The following is a 23272-nucleotide window of genomic DNA, read 5'->3' on the forward strand; positions in this document are numbered from 1 at the left end:
GCAACGGGCAGGACAGGCTGGCAGCTCGCCATCCCAGTCGCCCGGGCCGCAGCCTGGCCCATCTAGGCCAGGACACCCCAGGAAACGGCCGCCAAAGGAATCCTGTGTCAGAGGGCAGGAATCACAGGAGTCCACCTCCAGTTCTGCTGTACCGTCTGGGGAACCACGTAGACGTAGTCAAAGGGCCCGTAAGGCCAAACAATTAGACACTGAGTAAGTTGGCACGGGTGCAGGGAACAGATGAGTTTTAGGGGCTAGGGCACGTGCATGAACTCCTTTGGTTATTAAAGTCAATGTTACACCTACAGAAGCTGCCTTTGTGCTCTGTCCAAAGCGTGCGGGGGTGTCATGTACGTTGAGCGCAAGTGTGTGTGTGAGGGGTGGTCTTACCTCAGCCCCAGGTGAGTCTGCCCCCTTCCCCCTGGGCCGCCATCAACATCCCCCCCGGGCAAAGGACGGGACCGTGCGCTGCAGTGTCACAGCCGCATGCAGGGATGGTCCGGGTGGATGGTGGTACTGTGGCCATAAGTCAGACATAGTCCAACGGTGTGGAGCCAGGAGCTCATCGCAGGGCGGGTTGTCATCATCCTGCATGGCCTGCAATAGACACGCGTCCACCCGCAACTGTGTGAGCCCGGCCATTGTGCAACAGGTGGATCGGCAATGGGGGGGGTGGTGTGCATGCGGGTGGGGTGGGTGGGGTTGGGGAGGGGGGGGAAGGTGCTGGGTGGGTGGATGGGTGGGGGGTGTGGGTGGTCGGCTGTTGCCATGGTGTGCGGTCTGTGGCCACACTACCCGATTCCCACGCCCATCTAGTCAGTGAAGCGGGCGGCTATCAGTCTGTCCCGTGCCCGCTGGGCCAGCCGGTAACGGTGGACAGCCACCCGCCTGTGTCTAGCCCGTCTGCCCTGACCATTGCCCCCATCCCCCTCATCTTGGGAGGACTGCGCCTCTTCCTGCTGCTCCTCCACTCCGCCCTCCTCTGTCTGCGGCACATCGCCCCTCTGTTGGGCTATGTTGTGCAGGACGCAGCACACCACAATGATGCGGCCGACCCTATCTGACCGATACTGGAGGGCGCCCCCAGAGAGGTCCAGGCACCTGAAACGCATCTTCAGCACGCCAAAGCACCTCTCTATCACTCCCCTTGTCGCTACATGGGCATCATTGTAGCGGTTCTCCGCCTCATTGTGTGGCATGGCATATAGGGCATCTGTCACTGCCCGGATGCACCGATGCACCGATGACTGCGATATGCCCGACAGGTCCCCACTCGGTGCCTGGAATGACCCCGTTGCATAAAAGTTCAGGGCCACCGTAACCTTGACGGACACGGGGAGAGGGTGTCCCCTGCCAGTGCCACGCGGTGACAGGTGTGCCAGCAGGTGGCAGATGTGTGCCACGGTTTCCCGCCTCATCCGGAGTCTCCTCCTGCATTCCCGGTCCGTGAGGTCCTGGTATGACTGCCGGGGCCGGTACACACGGGGCGCCCTCAGGTGCCTCCGTTGCCGTGGGGCCGCGACGTCCTCCTCCCCCTCCTCGTCCTGTCGGTCAGGTGTCCCTCCAGCCTGGGCGGCTGCCGCCTGCCCCTCTGCGGCAGCCTGCGCCGCCTCTCTGGCACGCTCCTCCTCCTCATCCAGGGCAACATAGACATTAGCGGCTGCCGCCACAGCGGCCAACATCGCTGGATGATCGGAAAACATGGCGGCCTGCTGGGGGGGTGGGGTGGGAACGACGACATGTCATCATTGCCCATATCCCCTCCTTCCCCCGAGCCAGGTGGCATGGACCGCATGGGTCCAATTGTTGGAGGCTGGCACCTGGCCAGGTGGACCAACTCACTTGCCCTCGCATCCCCCTCCCCGGCACGGATGCCCCCCCCCCCCCCCAGCCCCCTCCCCGGCACGGACCCCCCCATCCTCCTACCCGGCACGGACCCCCCTCCCCATCCTCCTCCCCGGCACGGACCCCCCCCCCATCCCCCTCCCCGGCACGGACCCCCCCCCCCATCCCCCTCCCCGGCACGGACCCCCCGCCCCATCCTCCTCCCCGGCACGGACCCCATCCCCCTCCCCGGCACGGACTCCCCGCCCCCCCATCCCCCTCCCCGGCACGGACCTCCCATCCCCCTCCCCGGCACGGACCCCCCACCCCCCATCCCTCTCCCCGGCACGGACCACCCCCCCATCTCCCTCCCCGGCACGAACCCCCCCCCATCCCCCTCCCCGGCACGGACCCCCCTCCCCGGCACGGACCTCCCATCCTCCTCCCCGGCACGGACCCCTCCCATCCCCCTCCCCGGCACGGACCCCCCCCCCATCCCCCTCCCCGGCACGGACCTCCAATCCTCCTCTCCGGCACGGACCCCCCTCCCGGCACTCCGCCGGAGCCCAGCCCACTCTAACCACCCCCCCCCCCCACCCCCGCCGCACACACACACACACACAACCCTAGACACACCTCTCCCCACACATTCAGACTGCGGCCACGCCATCGCCTGCCCAGCGGCCAACCCCCCAGGCCGTCACTCAGCTCCACGCTGGCCGGCGTGAACCTGGAGCACAGGTTCACGCCTATGAAAAGGAGGTTTGATTTACGTCGACGTGACCGGTCATCACGTCGACGGGACTTCGGCCCATCCGGAAGGGAGAATATCGGCAGGCCCAAAATCGGCTGCCTTGCGCACTCCCGTGCCATTCTCCGACGTCTGCGGCGCCATTAACGCCCCGCCGACTTTTCTACCTTCGGAGACTTCGGCAACCGGCGGGGGCGGGATTCACGGCGGCCAACGGCCATTCTCCGACCCGCTGGGGGGTCGGAGAATGACGCCCCCTATCATAACGAGTTGGACAGTTGAAAGCATAATGGTATTGAGAGTCACATCGAAAACATTGATTTATCATGCCCCGTGCATTTCTGGGGTTCATCTTCCTATTGTAGGTTCTAACTGGGTTTCTGTCTTCATAATTTCCTTGTCTCGGTCTCCGTCTATAGTCTTGAGCCCTGTTCGTAGCCATACGTAGCCATAGTCCCTTTGTGCTTCTGATTTCCTAAGCATATCCCCATTTAGAAAATAGTTTATGCCTCCATTCTTCCTACTAAAGTGCATAACCTCGCACTTTTCCACATAGTATTCCATTTGCCACTTCTATGCCCATTCTCCTAGCCTGTCCAAGTCCTTCTGCAGCCCCCCCTGCTTCCTCAATACTACCTGTCCCTCTACATATCTTTGCATCATCTGCAAACGTGGGAATAGTTCCCTCAGTTCCTTTTTCCAGATCATTAATGTATATTGTGAAAGTTGTGGTTCCAAAGCGTACCCCTGAGGTACACCACTAGTCACCGGCTGCCATCCAGAAAAAGACCCCTTTATCCTCTACCTTCTGCCAGTCGGCCAATCCTCTATCCATGCCAGGATCTTACCCTTAACACCATGGGCTCTTAGCTTATTTAGCAACCTCCTGTACGGCACCTTGCCCAAGGCCTTCTGAAATCTAAATAGATCACGTCCTGTGGTTCTCCTTTGTCTAACTTCTTTGTTACCTCCTCAAAGAATCCAACAGATTGGGGCGGCGCCATGGCGCAGTGGTTAGCACTGCTGCCTCATGGGGCAGAGGACCTGGTTTCAATCCCGACCCCGGGTCACTGTCTGTGCAGAGTTTGCACATTCTCTGCATGGGTCTCACCCCAATAAACTAAAGATGCGTAGGGTAGGTGGATTGGCCATACTAAATTGCTGCTTAATTGGAAAAAAATTGGGTACTGTTAAATTTATTTTAAAAAAGAACTTGATTTGTCAGATATGGCCTCTCTTTGACTAAGCCGTGCTGACTCAGTCCTATTTTATAATGCGCTTCCAAGTACTCTGCAATCTCATCTTTAATAATGGACTCTAAAATCTTTCCAATGACCGAAGTCAGGCTAACCAGCCTAAAGTTTCCCATCTTCTGCCTCCCTCCCTTCTTAAACAGGGGTGTTACATTAACTATTTTATAGTCCTCCGGGACCCTCCCTGCCTCCAGTGATTCCTGAAAGATCATCACCAATGCCTCCACAATATCCTTAGCTATCTCCTTTACAAGCCTGGGATGTAGTCCATCCAGTCCAGGTGAATTATCCACCTTGAGCCCTTTCAGTTTCCCCAGACCTTTCTCCTCAGTGATGGCCACTACACTCACCTCTGCCCCGATTCTCCTGAAGTTCTGGTATCCCACCAGTGTCTGCCACCGTGAAGACTGATGCAAAGTAACTATTCAGTTCCTCTGCCATTTCTTTGGGGCAGCACGGTAGCGTAGTGGTTAGCACAATTGCTTCACAGCTCCAGGGTCCCAGGTTTGATTCCCGGCTTGGGTCACTGTCTGTGCGGAGCCTGCACGTTCTACCCGTGTGTGTGTGGGTTTCCTCCGGGTGTTCCGGTTTCCTCCCACAGTCCAAAGATGTGCAGGTTAGGTGGATTGGCCATGCTAAATTGCACTGAGTGTCCAAAATTGCCCTTAGTGTTGGGTGGGGTTACTGGGTTATGGGGATAGGGTGGAGATGTGGGCCTGGGTAGGGCGCACTTTCCAAGAGCCAGTGCAGACTCGATGGGCCGAATGGCATCCTTCTGTACTGTAAATTCAATGATTCCTATGACTACTTCTCCAGCCTCATTTTCCAGTGGGCCAATGTCTATTCTGGCCTCTCTCTTACCTTGTATGTATTGAAAAAAACTCTTCGAATTTACATTACACAAGGAGGCCATTCGGCCCATAGGTTCTGCACCGGCCCTTAGAAAGAGCACCCTACTTAAGCCCATGCCTCCACCGTATCCCCGTAACCCATCAAACGTTTTTGGATACTGAGGGAAATTTTTCATGGCCAATCCACCTAACCTGCACATCTTTGGACTGTGGGAGGAAACCGGAACACCCGGAGGAAATTTACGCAGACACGGGGAGAAAATGCAGAATCCACACAGACAGTGACCCAAGGCGGGAATCGAACCTGGAACCCTGGAGCCTGAAGCAATTGTGCTAACCACTGTGCTACTATGCTGGCCACCTCTTGCTATGTTCTTTTATATTACTAACTAGCATATTTCAAAAAACAAAGAACAAAGAAAAGTACAGCATAGAAACAGGCCCTTCGGCCCTCCAAGCCTGTGCCGACCAAGCTTTCCCAACTAAACTACAATCTTCTACACTTCCTGGGTCCGTATCCCTCTATTCGCATCCTATTCATGTATTTGTCAAGATGCCCCTTAAATGTCACTATCGTCCCTGCTTCCACCACCTGGCAGCGAGTTCCAGGCACCCACTACCCTCTGTGTAGAAAACTTGCCTCGTACATCTACTCTAAACCTTGCCCCTCGCACCTTAAACCTATGCCCCCTAATAATTGACCCCTCTACCCTGGGGAAAAGCCTCTGACTATCCACTCTGTCTATGCCCCTCATAATTTTGTAGACCTCTATCAGGTCGCCCCTCAACCTCCATCATTCCAGTGAGAACAAACCGAGTTTATTCAACCGCTCCTCATAGCTAATGCCCTCCATACCAAGCAACATCCTGGTAAATCTCTTCTGCACCCTCTCTAAAGCCTGCACATCCTTCTGGTAGTGTGGCGACCAGAATTGAACACTATACTCCAAGTGTGGCCTAACTAAGGTTCTATACAGCTGCATCATGACTTGCCAATTCTTATACTCAATGCCCCGACCAATGAAGGCAAGCATGCTGTGTGTCTTCTTGACTACCTTCTCCACCTGTGTTGCCCCTTTCAGTGACCTGTGGACCTGTACACCTAGATCTCTCTGACTTTCAATACTCTTGAGGGTTCTACAATTCACTGTATATTCCCTACCTGCATTAGACCTTCCAAAATGCATCACCTCACATTTGTCCGGATTAAACCCCATCTGCCATCTCTCCGCCCAAGTCTCCAGACAATCTAAATCCTGCTGTATCCTCTGACAGTCCTCATCGCTATCAGCAATTCCACCAACCTTTGTGTCGTCTGCAAACTTTCTAATCAGACCAGTTACATTTTCCTCCAAATCATTTATATATAACTACAAAGAGCAAAGGTCCCAGCACTGATCGCTGCGGAACACCACTAGTCACAGCCCTCCAATTAGAAAAGCATCCTTCCATTGCTACTCTCTGCCTTCTATGACCTAGCCAGTTCTGTATCCACCAGCCAGTTCTGTATCCACCAATTTCATCTTCTCCCCCTTTATCACTATTTTAGTTGTCCTCTGCTTTCTTTTAAAGGGTTCCCATCCTCTGGCTTCCCACTAAGACTCGCCACTTTGTATACTTTTACTTTTATGCTGTCCTTGATGCCCCTCATCAGCCATGGGTGCCTCCCCCTAGCATGCTTTTCTGTTGTGCCTCCCGAATAACGCCCTAAAACTCCTGTCATTGCTATTCCATTGACTTCCCTGCTAGGCTCCCTTTCCAATTAACTCTGGCCAACTCCTCCCTCATGTCTTTGTAGTTATCTTTATTCAATTGTAATACCGTTACATCTGATTCTACCTTCTCCCTCTCAAACTACAGGATAAATTCTACCATATTGTGGTTACTGCCTCCTCAGAGTTCCTTCACCTCAAGAGCTGATGGAGAGAGTTTTAAACTGTCTCCTCCCAAGGTTTTCACAGAACTGAGACAAACATGGAGACTGCCTTCTGTTCCAGAATTTTCTGAAAGGCTCCACCAAACCCCATTGAGAATCTGACAAAGACCCAAAATTCAAAAGTGTTGATTGGCTGTTTGCAAAGTCCATCAAAATTACATCACGGGCCATGCCACAGAACTTACTGAATCAAGGAGCCTGCCTGGTCAGTCCAAATAGCAACTTGCAGCGGGCGAGGGGAGTGGATGAGCTTCAGCTCAAAACCAAAAGTCTGTAATGTTGCAGGACAGGAATTAAAAAAGAGAAACATGGAGCAGACAAGGATTTAACAAACTCTTTACAAGATACACTCTAAAATGCTTGGTACATTGACGGGCCTGTCACAGAGCCGGTTGTCATTGTCAAGGTGAATGGAGGAGTCCAACTTCAATTTGTTCAGGGCTTTGTGCAGAGCTCAGAGGCCATCCTTTCCAGTGTGCAAATGGTAGCCAACTCCATGGCAGCACCTGTGGACTCAGTCCTGATTCAATGTCTCAGCTCCCATTACAGCACAAGCAGAAGCCAGCCAACATTTCAATACTGCAGTGGAAGCACAGACTGAGCTCATGGGATCTATACTTGTTGTCATCCAAGGCCAGCTAGGTGCCAATCAAACTCAAAGACTGCTGCCAGCGCAGCTACAAATACCAGCATTCAAAAGGGCTTGTAGGGTCTTACATCAGTGCAAACATCTGTGCTTCAGTCGAATATTAGGATTCTCGCGACACCATCTCAGGGCAGGAGGTGTCTGCATAGAGAATAAACCTGCCGTCCTCTCTCAAGGTGACAGCTTTTGTATTTCTACCACTACCACTCCATCAGTGCCCTTGCAGCCACTCATACTGAGGAGATGCAATCTGAAACCGAGCCTTCAAATCGCCATCAGTCAGCTCTCCCCCTCAAAGTGGAAATCAGCCTATGATCATCTGAAACTATGGCGACTTTACTTTACATCTTGCAAGGCCATCCCATGAACTGAAAATCAGAGACTTTCCAGCAGCTATGTTACTGTTACTCTAGGTGTGGTCCCACCAATGCTCTGTGCAGCTGCAGTAATACCCCTTCACTTTTACACTTCTTCCCCCTTTGCAGCAGAGGTCAACATTCTATTTGTTTTCCTAATTCATTGATCTCGTTGCATGTTAACTTTTTATGATTTGTGTACTAGGACTGTCAGAACCCTCTATGCTGCAACATTCTGCAATCTCTCTTTCTCTCCCTCCACATAAAAATATTCTGCTTTTCTATTCTCCATGCCAAAGTTGACAAGTTCACATTTTCCTACGTTATACACCATCTGCCAATTTTTGCCTATTCATTTTACCGACCTCTATCTTTGCAGACTCTTTGTACCGGTTTCCTACCTATTTATATATCATCAGCATATTTTGATTCAATGTAGTTGGTCCCTTCATCCAAGTCATCAATATAGATAGTGAACAGTTTAAGTCCCAGCAAAAATCCCTGTGCCACTGCACTGGTTACAATTTGTCAAGTTGAAAGCGACCCATTTAACTGGCTGTTTCCTATTAGTTAGCCAATCCTCTAACAATGTTAATATACTACCCCCCAACTCCATAAGCTCTTATCTTGTGTAGTAATATTTTAATGAGGCACTTTATTGAATGCCTTTTCAAATCCAAAACACTACATCTACTGGCTGAGTAACTGTCTGTTACATGCCAAAGAAACTCTAATAAATTAGTGAAACATGATTTCCCTTTCACAGAACCATATTTATTCTGCCTGATCATAATATGATTTTCTGAAAGTCCTGCTACCATCTCCTTAATGGATTTGAGTATTTTCCTACTGACATACATTAAGCTAACTAGCGAATCATTTCCTGCTTTGTGACTTCTTTCTTGGTAGATATGGTGATTTTTCAATTCATTGGAACCTTTTCAGAATCTTTGGAAGACTATAATACATCCACTATCTCTGCAGCCACTTCTTTCAAGACCTTAAGGATGCAGGCCATCAGGTCCAGGGGACTTGTCAGCCTTTAAGTCCATTTTTCTCTACTGATTGTGATTACTTTAAGTTCCTCCTTATTGCCTCTTGATTCTCTACTATTCCTGTGATAGGTTTTGCGTCTCTCATTGTGCAGGCACATGCAAAATGCTCGTTCAAAGTCTCTACCATTGCCTTCTTTCTCATTGTTAATTCCCTCTAACTCTCAACCTCTACGGGACCAACATCTAGCTATGTCTGTTTTTATATTTCTTACTACTTTTCTCTCATACTGATTCTTTTCCTTTTTTTAAGTTATCCTTTGTGGTTTCTAAAAAAATCACAATCCTGTAGACTATCGCTAATGTGGGGAAAATATGGGAAGTAAGTGGGGAAAACTTAGGGAGTATGTGAGATGGCACAGTGGTTAGCACTGATGCCTCACAGCGCTGGGTTCAATTCCAGTCTCGGGTTACTGTTTGTGTGGAGTTTGCACTTTTCCCCATCTGCCTGGATTTCCTCTGGGTGCTCCAGTTTCCTCCCACAGTCCAAAGATGTGCAGGTTAGGTGGATTGGCCATGCTAAATTTTCCCTTAGTGTTCAAAAGGTTAGGTAGAGTTACTGGGTTACAGGGATAGGGTGGAGGTGTGGGCTTTAGTAGGGAGCTCGTTCCAAGGGCTGGTGTAGATTTCATGGGCCGAATGACCGCCTTCTGCACTGTAAGGATTCTATGATTCACAGCATTGTTTTTTCTTTCAATTTGATACCATCCTTAACTTCCTCAGTTCGCCACGGATGATGGATCCTTCTTGCACAGTCTATCTTTCTGTATGAAATATATTTTTATTGAGTTATGAAATGTTTCCTTAAATGTTTGCACTGCTTCTCTACTGTCTTACATTTTTACCTATTTTTCCAGTCCATGCTGAGCCAACATCGTCTTCATACCCTGTAATTGGTTTTAGCTCAGTTCAAGACATTAGTTTGCTGATCTCATCCTTTGTTAAAAGAGCTACCTCACATCTTTTTCCTTTCTTCATGCCATTCCAAAATGTCAAATACCCTTGAATATTCAGGTCCCAGCCTTGGTCACTCTGTAACTGCGTCTCTATATGTCTCATATCATACCGATTAATTCTACAGTCCAAAGATGTGCAGGTAAGGTGGATTGGTCACACTAAATTGCCCCGTAGTGTCCAAAAGTAAGGTGGGGTTGCTCAGTTACGGGGATAGGGTGGAGGTGTGGGCTTAGGTAGGGTGCTCTTTCAGGGGCCAGTGTAAACATGATGAGCCAAATGGCCTGCTTCTGCATTGTAAATTCTATGATTCTGTGATTCCTATACATGCTATCAATTTATCCATTTTATTATGAATGCTGCATACATGTCTTTTTACCATTTCCCCTACTCTTAATCTTATTTTCTGGTACACATGTATGTTCTGTGCCTTCCTGACATACTCTGATTATTATTACCCATAAGAGCTATCCTGGACTATTGGCATCTTCTTTCTCTTTAACTTTCCAAATCTCCCCTCATGTAAACACCAGCCGGAGGGGGTGCAAAAAAATCCGAGCCATAGGTTCTGTAGACAGACAGCTGTGTAGTGATTTGAGGAAAAAGAACCATTTCACCTTGCAATGTTAGACCAGGAAACGGTCCAGAATGTTTGGTGTTCTCAAAGGGTCACAGAGGCAGTGAGAAGAGGGGAGTAGGATTGTTTAGATAACAGCTCATCTGAAGGATTTCCAATTATTTTAAATACATGGCAACTAAGAAGACCAAGTAAAGTTACTTCAGAAAAGCTGAGAGCCTCAGCAGGATGAGAACATTCAGGAAAGTGCCTTAGACCCTGACATGTGAGAACAGTGGTGATGTGGCTGTGGAACTTAACCAGGAGTAATGAGAAATTACTGACATTTCAACTGCACCTTTCATAAACTCAAGTCCCAAAATATTTCCTTGATACAGTTTGAAATGTACTCACCTTTTTAAACAATTCTGTCATGGATTGGACCATGACTAAGCCAGCATTTTTACTGCCCATCCCTAATTGTCCTTGAGAAGACCCCACAAGCAGCAGTATCATGAGACAAGGGTGAGGTCAACGATCCCCTGAGAGACTCGCCCCTCCCCCCCCCCCCCTCCCCCCCCCCCCGCCCAAGTGTCGTTCCACCTGGTCCTCGTTTGTGCGGACCAGTATTGAACGGCGCTCGCCTAAGATATTCAAGACAAAGGGGTTAGATCCCAACGCCTTGGGTCGATCAGGCTCGCTGCATATTAGTCAGACTAGCTGCCACAATGGACGGGATCCAGATTGTGATGTCTCACAAGATCCCATTAGATCCCGCGAGTCGTGGCAGGCAAATCCCAGAAGAGGTCTCTTCTGGCATCTATCAGCTGTGTCGCACCCCCGTTCGGGCGGGATGCGGCCAGTAGATCGTGCCCAGTCAGAATGGCTTAAAGGGGAATGTTCTAGGTGTCTGCATTCACCTGCAGCCCTTGTCTTTTGAGGCAATGTGTTGTGGGTTTGGAAGGTGCTGTTGAAGGTGGCCTGGTGAGTTGCAGCAGTGCATCTTGTAAATAGTACACACGGCTGCTATCGTGCTTTGGTGGTGGAGGGAATTAATGTTTAAGGTGATTGATCGGGTGCCAATCAAGCAGGCTGCTTTGACCTGGATTGAAGTGATCTTCTCAATTGCTGTTGGATCTGCACTCATCCAGACGACTGGATTATTCTGTCACACTCCTGACACGTGGCTTGTAGATGGTGGACAGGCTTTGGAGAATCAGATGAGCTACTCACCACAAAATTGCAAGCCTCTGGGAACTTGCATGGGCCCTAATTATGCCTGTTTTTTTGTGTGGCATGTGGCACTCCTTCATATCATAGAATTTACAGTGTAGATGGAAGCCATTTGGCTCAGCGAGTCTACACCGACCCTTGGAAAGAGCACCCCACTTAAGCCCACACTTCCAACCTATCCACGTTCTTGTTCTAGTCCTATTCAGGCCTGCTCCCACATGTCTTCTTTCTGTTACATAAATGAGTGTAGCAATGCCGCTTCCTGCCCTCGCCTGGACCTGGAAACATTTATAAATTGTGATTTCAATTTCCACCCCTCTCTCACTTTCACATGATCTATCTCTGACACTTCCCTTTCCTTCCGTCTCCATTTCCAGCGATAGACCACCAACATTCATTACAAGCCCACCATCACCCACAGTTACCTCGACTGCAGATCCTCGCACCCTGATTGCGCTAAAGACTCCACCCATTCTCCCAGTTTCTCCTCCGTTGCATCGGTTCTGATTATGCTGCCTTTAAAATGGCGCTCCTGACATGTCTGCCTTTTTCCTGATTTTCCCCTCCAACTGTGGTCCTCAACTGTGTCCAATTCATAGAACATACAGTGCCGAAGGAGGCCATTTGGCCCATCGAGACTGCACCTACCCACTTAAGCCCTCACTTCCACCCTACCCCCATAACCCAATAACCCCATCTCACCTTTTTGGACACTAAGGGTAATTTATCATGGCCAATCCACCTAACCTCACATCTTTAGACTGTGGGAGGAAACCGGAGCACCCGGAGGAAACCCACGCAGACACGGGGAGAACGTGCAGACTCTGTACAGAGTGACCCAGTGGGGAATCGAAACTGGGGCCCTGGTGCTGTGAAGCCATAGGGCTAACCACTGTGCTACCATGCTGCTAGAGAAAAAAATAAAAAACAAGATCGCCTGCACTTTTGTCCTCACCTCTTCCCCTCCCTCCCAACACTATGATAGGGTTCCCCTTGCCGCCACTTGTCACCCACCAGCCCCGAATTCATCCTCTGTCCTTTCTGCCAATGCCAGCCTGATGCCATCACCAAAATATTCCCGCTCAGCTCCCCTGTCAGCATTTATAGGGACAGGTCCCTCCATAACATATTGGTCCACTCCTCCATCACCCCCAACAACTCACCCCCTACCCATGGTCACCTTCCCATGTAATCACAGGAGGGGTAACAGCTCGTTCAAGGTGAAGCAATGATTCATTCAATTTAGTCTACTGCATTTGCTGCTCACAATGTGTTGTCCTCTGCATCGGGAGATTTAGCACATGCTGGGTGACCACTTCACTGGACACCTTCACGGAGTTTGCAAGCATGAGCTTGACCATCGTGTCACTTTCCATTTCAATTCACCACTTTGTTCTCATGACCACATGTCTGTCCTTTGCCTAGTGCAATGTTCCCGTGGAGCCCAATGGAAACTGGAGCTGGAGGAACAGCATCTTCCAATTAGGCACTTTACAGCCTTCTAGATTTATCATTTAGTTCAACTTCAGACCCTGAACTCTACTCTGCATTTTGATGTTTTTTTCCCCACCCGCATGTCCCCCCGTACCTACAAATCCCAACAGGGCCAGTCTATAACTTGTTCTTATGTTTTGCTTTGAAAGTGACGACTATTGTTCTGCGAGTAACATATTCTGCTATCTGACCTTTCAGCCACAAGGAGCACCTTCCTTAACTTCAACACAATCATTAGTACCACTCCCTTTGCCTTGTGTCAATGACATCTTTGTCAAATCTCTTCTGAGCTTCCACCTATCCCCGACCATCGATTTTGCTCCACCCTTTCTTTAACAGTATAAAACCCAGCACATTTTTCCCTCTCTTTAGCTCTGAAGTCATATGGATCCAAAATGTTAACTGTTTCTCTCTTCACAAATGCTGCCAGACTTCCTGAATTCTATCAGCATTTTGTTTTTATTGCCAGACCCTGACCTGCTCATGTAATTGAGAGTATTTATCTAGCTGGTTCAGTTTCTGGTCACCCTTGTTCTCACTTATCTATACTGACTCCCAGTTAAACAAAGCCTTGATTGTTAAAATAATAAATCTTTATAGTCACAAGTAGGCTTACATTAACACTGCAATGAAGTTACTGTGAAAAGCCCCTAGTCACCACATTGCGGCACTTGTTCAGGTACAGAGAGAGAGAATTCAGATTTATCAAATTACATAACAGCACATCTTTCGGGACTTGTGGGAGGAAACCGGAGCACCAGGAGGAAACCCACGCAGACACAGGGAAAACGTGCAGACTCTGCAGACAGTGACGCGAGCCGGGAATCAAACCTGAGACCCTGGCGCTGTGAAGCCATAATGTTAACCACTATGCTATCATGCTGCCTTTTTAAAATTTCATCTTATATGTCTTTCAGTACATCTTATATGTCATCTTTTTTATTTCCCTCCTTGGTCTTGCCTTTCCTTATTTCTATAACCTCCTTCTGCCCAACTCTCAGATATTTGAAATGTTACCCCCGTAAGACCATAAGACCATAAGACATAGGAGTGGAAGTAAGGCCATTCGGCCCATCGAGTCCACTCCACCATTCAATCATGGCTGATTTCAACTCCATTTACCCGCTCTCTCTCCATAGCCCTTAATTCCTTGAGAAATCAAGAATTTATCAACTTCTGTCTTAAAGACACTCAACGTCCCGGCCTCCACCGCCCTCTGTGGCAATGAATTCTACAGACCCACCACTCTCTGACTGAAGACATTTCTCCTCATCTCTGTTCTAAAGTGACTCCCTTTTATTCTAAGGCTGTGCCCCCGGGTCCTAGTCTCCCCTGCTAATGGAAACAACTTCCCTACATCCACCCTATCTAAGCCATTCATTATCTTGTAAGTTTCAATTAGATATCCCCTCAACCTCCTAAACTCCCATGAATATAATCCCAGGATCCTCAGACGTTCATCGTATGTTAGGCCTACCATTCCTGGGATCATTCGTGTGAATCTCCGCTGGACCCGCTCCAGTGCCAGTATGTCCTTCCTGAGGTGTGGGGCCCAAAATTGCTCACAGTATTCTAAATGGGGCCTAACTAATGCTTGATAAAGCTTCAGAAGTACATCCCTGCTTTTATATTCCAAGCCTCTTGAGATGAATGACAACATTGCATTTGCTTTCTTAATTACGACTCAACCTGCAAGTTTACCTTTAGAGAATCCTGGACTAGGACTCCCAAGTCCCTTTGCATTTCAGCATTATGAATTTTGTCACCGTTTAGAAAATAGTCCATGCCTCTATTCTTTTTTCCAAAGTGCAAGACCTCGCACTTGCCCACGTTGAATTTCATCAGCCATTTCTTGGACCACTCTCCTAAACTGTCTAAATCTTTCTGCAGCCTCCCCACCTCCTCCATACTACCTGCCCCTCCACCTAGCTTTGTATCATCGGCAAACTTAGCCAGAATGCCCCCAGTCCCGTCATCTAGATCGTTAATATATAAAGAAAACAGCTGTGGCCCCAACACTGAACCCTGCGGGACACCACTCGTCACCGGTTTCCATTCCGAAAAAGAACCTTTTATCCCAACTTTCTGCCTTCTGCCTGACAGCCAATCGTCAATCCATGTTAGTACCTTGCCTCAAATACCATGGGCCCTTATTTTACTCAGCAGTCTCCCGTGAGGCACCTTATCAAAGGCCTTTTGGAAGTCAAGATAGATAACATCCATTGGCTCTCCTTGGTCGAACCTATTTGTTATCTTTTCAAAGAACTCTAAAAGGTTTGTCAGGCACGACCTCCCCTTACTAAATCCATGCTGACTTGTCCTAATCCGACCCTGCACTTCCAAGAATTTAGAAATCTCATCCTTAACAATGGATTCTAGAATCTTGCCAACAACCGAGGTTAGGCTAATTGGCCTATAATTTTCCACCTTTTTCCTTGTTCCCTTCTTGAACAGGGGGGGTTACAACAGCGATTTTCCAATCCTCTGGGACTTTCCCTGACTCCAGTGACTTTTGAAAGATCATAACTAACGCCTCCACTATTTCTTCAGCTATCTCCTTTAGAACTCTAGGATGTAGCCCATCTGCGCCTGGGGATTTATCAATTTTTAGACCTCTTAGTTTCTCTAGCACTTTCTCCTTTGTGGTGGCTACCATATTCAACTCTGCCCCCTGACTCTCCGGAATTGTTGGGATATTACTCATGTCTTCTACTGTGAAGACTGACGCAAAGTACTTATTCAGTTCCTCAGCTATTTCCTTGTCTCCCATCACTAAATTACCAGCGTCATTTTGGAGCAGCCCAATGTCTACTTTTGCCTCCCGTTTGTTTTTAATGTATTTAAATAAACTTTTACTATCATTCCTAATGTTACTGGCTAGCCTACCTTCAAATTTGATCCTCTCTTTCCTTATTTCTCTCTTTGTTATCCTCTGTTTGTTTTTGTAGTCTTCCCAATCTTCTGACTTCCCACTATTCTTTGCCACATTATAGGCTTTCTCTTTTGCTTTGATGCATTCCCTAACTTCCTTTGTCAGCCATGGCTGCCTAATCCCCCCGCTGATAACCTTTCTTTTCTTTGGGATGAACCTCTGTACTGTGTCCTCAATTACTCCCAGAAACTCCTGCCATTGCTGTTCTACTGTCTTTCCCACTAGGCTCTGCTCCCAGTTGATTTTCATCAGTTCCTCCCTCATGCCCCTGTAGTTACCTTTATTTAACTGTAACACCTTTACATCTGATTTTACCTTCTTTCTTTCAAATTGGAGATTGAATTCGACCATATTATGATCACTGCCTCCTAAGTGCTCCCTTACTTTAAGATCTTTAATCAAGTCTGGCACATTACATAACACTAAGTCCAGAATGGCCTGTTCCCTCGTGGGCTCCATCACAAGCTGTTCCAAAAAGCCCTCCTGTAAACATTCAATGAATTCCCTTTCCTTGGGTCCACTGGCAGCATTATTTACCCAGTCCACCTGCATATTGAAGTCCCCCATGATCACTGTGACCTTGCCTTTCTGACATGCACTTTCTATTTTGTGGTGAATTTTGTGCCCCCGGTCCTGACCACCGTTAGGAGGCCTGTACATAACTCCCATTATGTTTTTTTTGCCTTTGTGGTTCCTCAACTCTACCCACACAGACTCCACATCATCTGACCCTATGTCGTTTAGTGCTATTGATTTAATTTCATTCCTAATTAACAAGGCAACCCCGCCCCCTCTGCCCACCTCTCTGTCTTTTCGATAGGTTGACATGGACCACAACAACTGGATCCTCCCCCTCCCTCTCCAGTATCCTTTCAAGCCGGTCAGAGATGTCCCGCACCCTAGCACCGGGCAGGCAACATACCATGCGGGACTCTTTATCCTGCTCACAAAGGATACTATCTATCCCTCTGATAATAGAATCCCCTACAACTACAACTTGCCTATTTACTCCCTCCCCTTGAATGGCCTGCTGAACCATGGTGCCTTGGTCAGCTGACTCATCCTTCCTGCAGCCCTGTTTGCCATCCACACAGGGAGCAAGTGCCTCATACCTGTTGGACAGAGTCAAGGGCTGAGGCTCCTGAGTTCCTGACTGCTGGTTCCCTTTACCTGCCTGGCTTGCAGTCACACCCTGCTGTCCCTGGCCACTGGCAGGATTTAAACTACTTACTCTGACAGGTGTGACTGCCTCCTGAAACACAGTGTCCAAGTAAGTCTCCCCCTCTCGGATGTGCCTCAGTGTTTGAAGCTCAGACTCCAGCTTATCAACTCTGAGCCGGAGCTCTTCGAGCAGCCAACACTTACTGCAGATGTGGTCGTTGCAGCTCGCAATGGGATCTGCCAGCTCCCACATCAAGCAGCTCAAGCACATCACCTGACCAGCCATCACTAATTAATTAATTAGTTTAATTTAAGTTTATGGTGGGGGCAGCTTCAGCCAATCAGACACTAATCTACACTGCACTTTTAACTGAAAAAGTGCTGCTCACCTTGTTATTGAAAATATGGAAAGCTGTGTCATTTGAAACATGGAAGTCTGGCAATATCTGGTCTGAGAGAAACTTGAGAGGATGCAGGGAAAGATCCCACAAAGGGTTAACAGCAGCTACCAGGGAAGGATGGCAAAATGCAGATATCCTTGGTCAAGCAGTCTTAGCAAACAAGACAAACAGGATTTTGAATGAAGCCAAAAACAATGGCTCACACCTTCATTGAAAGTAACTAACTTAGTAAGGATCTGGAAAAGAATGGATGAGGTTCAGTTGAATTTGGTGATAATTCTAGGTGTGAAAATTTGCTAATACCAGGTAAATTAAAGAAAACTGGAGACTATCAGTCTACGAGAAACATAATTCAAAGCCAAAATCAAAGTCAATATTGAGCTGAGGACACAATTGGAAAATAAAACTATAGAAATGACAGGAATTAAAAGTAACACTTCTTGAAGTCAAAGCATTTTGAACATCACAAAGGAAACAATGTAATCAGATCTATGAGATGAAGTCATGTCAAAATGAATACTTAGTTGGATTAAAAGGTTTAGATCAAAGATGCTTTTTACAATCAAAGAAAATAAGAGTTACTTTACAATAACGTCATAAAAACGTAATTGTTAGAAAGAGAATATAAACCGAGAGACCAGGGCAGGAACTACCAGAACGACAACCAGAACTCAGAGAGAGAGAGAGGGGAGAAGCAGAGACAGATTACAGTCAGCTCGGTCATGGCAAAGAGACAGGGTAGAGCAGCCGAGCTAAGTACATCTAAGGAAGACTAGAATTTAAAAAGTAGGCAGAGTCAGCTCAGAGATAGCTCTCACAGCTCTGTACATGGGAAAGATAGGACACAGCAACCGAGCTCATCAGCAAATACATCTAAAGAAGACCAGATTTTAAAAAGAAGATTGATTGTCAAGTTGGGCCTGAAGGTCCCTTCAACCAACCAGAAGGATCCAGAAGATCTTTTTACTTTTCTGTAAAGCAGTGATTGCATCTTTTAAAAAGAGAAAAAACAAATATAATAATAAAATAACTTAAAAGTTTTAACCTGAAACAGTGGTTATTCTACTTTACTTACTTAGCAATGCGGGACCCAAAATCGATGCTACTAAGTGGTAAGTAGATGAAATCTTCGGTGAAGGTATGGGTTATACCGGGGGATAACTTGAAAATATAGTTTGACCTGAATAGCACCCACTGAAGCTTGCATCTGAGTCGGGGAGTGAGAATCCCTGATCACCATTTAGAATATCGGCCCTTTTTGGTATAGGGGGAATTCTAAGAATAGTGGTGAGTTTTCAAAAACAACCTACACCCCATCTGGAAATGAATGTTTTCCACACAGGAAGCCCAGGCCACAACAGTTGAAGAGGTTGTGATCATAGAAGTCATAGAATCATAGAAGTTTACAACATGGAAACAGGCCCTTCGGCCCAACCAGTCCATGCCGCCCAGTTTTTACCACTAAGCTAGTCCCAGTTGCCCGCACTTGGCCCATAACCCTCTATACCCATCTTACCCAGCGGGGGCAGTGCGGAAGTGATTTCTGGGAGGTAAGTCTCTCCTTTAAATTTTTTTTTTTTAATTTTCTTTTTTTAATTTTAGTGTTTAAGGTGGGAACAGGAAGTCGACCCGCGGACATCTGGGAAGACCATCACCAATAAATTCTGGTGGAGAGGAAACCCGAGACACTACACGTGTAGTGTCTCCCACCCGCCCTCCTCCTCTAACCGAATAATAACACCCTTTGGTGTGAGGTAAGTACCATATTTTATTATTGTTATTAATATTTTTTTTATATAAAAAATTTAATTTAGTTGTTAGCCAGATCTTGGTAGAAAGTTAGAGGGATGGCAGGGAAGGGAGTGCAATGTTCCTCCTGCAGGATGTTTGAGGTGAGGGATGCCGTTAGTGTCCCTGCTGATTTTACCTGCAGGAAGTGCTGCCATCTCCAGCTCCTCCAAGACCGAGTTAGGGAACTGGAGCTGGAGTTGGAAGAACTTCGGATCATTCGGGAGGCAGAGGGGGTCATAGATAGCAGCTTCAGGGAATTAGTTACACCAAAGATTGGAGATAGATGGGTAACTGTAAGAGGGACTGGGAAAAAGCAGTCAGTGCAGGGATCCCCTGCGGTCGTTCCCCTGAGAAACAAGTATACCGCTTTGGATACTTGTGGGGGGGGGGACTTACCAGTGGTAAGCCATGGGGTACGGGCCTCTGGCACGGAGTCTGTCCCTGTTGCTCAGAAGGGAAGGGGGGAGAGGAGCAGAGCATTAGTAATTGGGGACTCTATAGTCAGGGGCACAGATAGGAGATTTTGTGGGAGCGTGAGAGACTCACGTTTGGTATGTTGCCTCCCAGGTGCAAGGGTACGTGATGTCTCGGATCGTGTTTTCCGGGTCCTTAAGGGGGAGGGGGAGCAGCCCCAAGTCGTGGTCCACATTGGCACTAACGACATAGGTAGGAAAGGGGATAAGGATGTCAGGCAGGCTTTCAGGGAGCTAGGATGGAAGCTCAGAACTAGAACAAACAGAGTTGTTATCTCTGGGTTGTTGCCCGTGCCACGTGATAGTGAGATGAGGAATAGGGAGAGAGAGCAATTAAACACATGGCTACAGGGATGGTGCAGGCGGGAGGGATTCAGATTTCTGGATAACTGGGGCTCTTTCTGGGGAAGGTGGGACCTCTACAGACAGGATGGTCTACATCTGAACCTGAGGGGCACAAATATCCTGGGGGGGAGATTTGTTAGTGCTCTTTGGGGGGGGTTTAAACTAATGCAGCAGGGGCATGGGAACCTGGATTGTAGTTTTAGGGTACAGGAGAATGAGAGTATAGAGGTCAGGAGCTCAGATTTGACGTCGCAGGAGGGGGCCAGTGTTCAGGAGGTGGTTTGAAGTGTGTCTACTTCAATGCCAGGAGTATACGAAATAAGGTAGGGGAATTGGCAGCATGGGTTGGTACCTGGGACTTCGATGTTGTGGCCATTTCGGAGACATGATAGAGCAGGGACAGGAATGGATGTTGCAGGTTCCGGGGTTTAGGTGTTTTAGTAAGCTCAGAGAAGGAGGCAAAAGAGGGGGAGGTGTGGCGCTGCTAGTCAAGAGCAGTATTACGGTGGCGGAGAGGATGCTAGATGGGGACTCATCTTCCGAGGAAGTATGGGCTGAGGTTAGAAACAGGAAAGGAGAGGTCACCCTGTTGGGAGTTTTCTATAGGCCTCCAAATAGTTCTAGGGATGTAGAGGAAAGGATGGCGAAGATGATCCTGGATAAGAGCGAAAGTAACAGGGTAGTTATTATGGGAGACTTTAACTTTCCAAATATTGACTGGAAAAGATATAGTTCGAGTACATTAGATGGGTCGTTTTTTGTACAGTGTGTGCAGGAGGGTTTCCTGACACAGCTTGTTGACAGACCAACAAGAGGCGAGGCCACATTGGATTTGGTTTTGGGTAATGAACCAGGCTAGGTGTTGGATTTGGAGGTAGGTGAGCACTTTGGGGACAGTGACCACAATTCGGTGACGTTTACGTTAAGGATGGAAAGGGATAAGTATACACCGCAGGGCAAGAGTTATAGCTGGGGGAAGGGAAATTATGATGCCATTAGACGTGACTTGGGAGGGATAAGGTGGAGAAGTAGGCTGCAAGTGTTGGACACACTGGATAAGTGGAGCTTGTTCAAGGATCAGCTACTGCGTGTTCTTGATAAGTATGTACCGGTCAGGCAGGGAGGAAGGTGCCGAGCGAGGGAACCGTGGTTTACCAAAGAAGTGGAATCTCTTGTTAAGAGAAAGAAGGAGGCCTATGTGAAGATGAGGTGTGAAGTTTCAGTTGGGGCGATGGATAGTTACAAGGTAGCGAGGAAGGATCTAAAGAGAGAGCCAAGACGAGCAAGGAGGGGACATGAGAAGTATTTGGCAGGAAGGATCAAGGAAAACCCAAAAGCTTTCTATAGGTATGTCAGGAATAAGCGAATGACTAGGGAAAGAGTAGGACCAGTCAAGGACAGGGATGGGAAGTTGTGTGTAGAGTCTGAAGAGATAGGCGAGATACTAAATGAATATTTTTCGTCAGTATTCACTCAGGAAAAAGAGAATGTTGTGGAAGAGAATGCTGAGCCCCAGGCTAATAGAATAGATGGCATTGAGGTACGTAGGGAAGAGGTGTTGGCAATTCTGGACAGGCTGAAAATAGATAAGTCCCCGGAACCTGATGGGATTTATCCTAGGATTCTCTGGGAGGCCAGGGAAGAGATTGCTGGACCTTTGGCTTTGATTTTTATGTCATCATTGGCTACAGGAATAGTGCCAGAGGACAGCAAATGTGGTCCCTTGTTCAAAAAGGGGAGCAGAGACAACCCCGGCAACTATAGACCGGTGAGCCTCACGTCTGTAGTGGGTAAAGTCTTGGAGGGTATTATAAGAGACAAGATTTATAATGATCTAGATAGGAATAATATGATCAGGGATAGTCAGCATGGCTTTGTGAAGGGTAGGTCATGCCTCACAAACCTTATCGAGTTCTTTGAGAAGGTGACTGAACAGGTAGACGAGGGTAGAGCAGTTGATGTGGTGTATATGGATTTCAGCAAAGCGTTTGATAAGGTTCCCCACGGTAGGCTATTGCAGAAAATACGGAGGCTGGGGATTGAGGGTGATTTAGAGATGTGGATCAGAAATTGGCTAGCTGAAAGAAGACAGAGGGTGGTGGTTGATGGGAAATGTTCAGAATGGAGTTCAGTCACAAGTGGAGTACCACAAGGATCTGTTCTGGGGCCGTTGCTGTTTGTCATTTTTATCAATGACCTAGAGGAAGGCGCAGAAGGGTGGGTGAGTAAATTTGCAGACGATACTAAAGTCGGTGGTGTTGTCGATAGTGTGGAAGGAAGTAGCAGGTTACAGAGGGATATAGATAAGCTGCAGAGCTGGGCTGAGAGGTGGCAAATGGAGTTTAATGTAGAGAAGTGTGAGGTGATTCACTTTGGAAGGAATAACAGGAATGCGGAATATTTGGCTAATGGTAAAGTTCTTGGAAGTGTGGATGAGCAGAGGGATCTAGGTGTCCATGTACATAGATCCCTGAAAGTTGCCACCCAGGTTGATAGGGTGGTGAAGAAGGCCTATGGAGTGTTGGCCTTTATTGGTAGAGGGATTGAGTTCCGGAGTCAGGAGGTCATGTTGCAGCTGTACAGAACTCTGGTACGGCCGCATTTGGAGTATTGCGTACAGTTCTGGTCACCGCATTATAGGAAGGACGTGAAGGCTTTGGAGCGGGTGCAGAGGAGATTTACCAGGATGTTGCCTGGTATGGAGGGAAAATCTTATGAGGAAAGGCTGATGGACTTGAGGTTGTTTTCGTTGGAGAAAAGAAGGTTAAGAGGAGACTTAATAGAGGCATACAAAATGATCAGGGGGTTGGATAGGGTGGACAGTGAGAGCCTTCTCCCGCGGATGGAAATGGCTGGCACGAGGGGACATAACTTTAAACTGAGGGGTAATAGATATAGGACAGAGGTCAGAGGTAGGTTCTCTACGCAAAGAGTAGTGAGGCCGTGGAATGCCCTACCTGCTACAGTAGTGAACTCGCCAACATTGAGGGCATTTAAAAGTTTATTGGATAAACATATGGATGATAATGGTATAGTGTAGGTTAGATGGCTTTTTGTTTCGGTGCAACATTGTGGGCCGAAGGGCCTGTACTGCGCTGTATTGTTCTATGTTCTATGTTCTAACTATCTAAATGCTTTTTAAAAGACACAATTGTACCCGCCTCTGCTACTACCTCTGGCATCAAAGGGAAGAATCTGCCGAGACCACACTCGTTTCTTGTCCAGTATGGAGCGATGGAGGCACATGTGAGCTTGGACCAGTA

At 47.9% G+C, this 23272-nt stretch overlaps 1 long non-coding RNA gene across 1 annotated transcript in view; it reads left to right on the plus strand.

Annotated features, from left to right (window-relative positions):
• The window catches only part of LOC140426732 (uncharacterized), a 93965-nt gene that overhangs the window by 34884 nt on the left and 35809 nt on the right, over positions 1-23272 (plus strand). Inside the window, exon 2 of the long non-coding RNA XR_011948287.1 lies at positions 19003-19154. This is a non-coding gene — a long non-coding RNA (uncharacterized lncRNA). The remainder of the gene's footprint in view (positions 1-19002; positions 19155-23272) is intronic.

Source organism: Scyliorhinus torazame, chromosome 7, assembly GCF_047496885.1.
Source record: "Scyliorhinus torazame isolate Kashiwa2021f chromosome 7, sScyTor2.1, whole genome shotgun sequence".
In the NCBI taxonomy this organism is placed as follows: domain Eukaryota; kingdom Metazoa; phylum Chordata; class Chondrichthyes; order Carcharhiniformes; family Scyliorhinidae; genus Scyliorhinus; species Scyliorhinus torazame.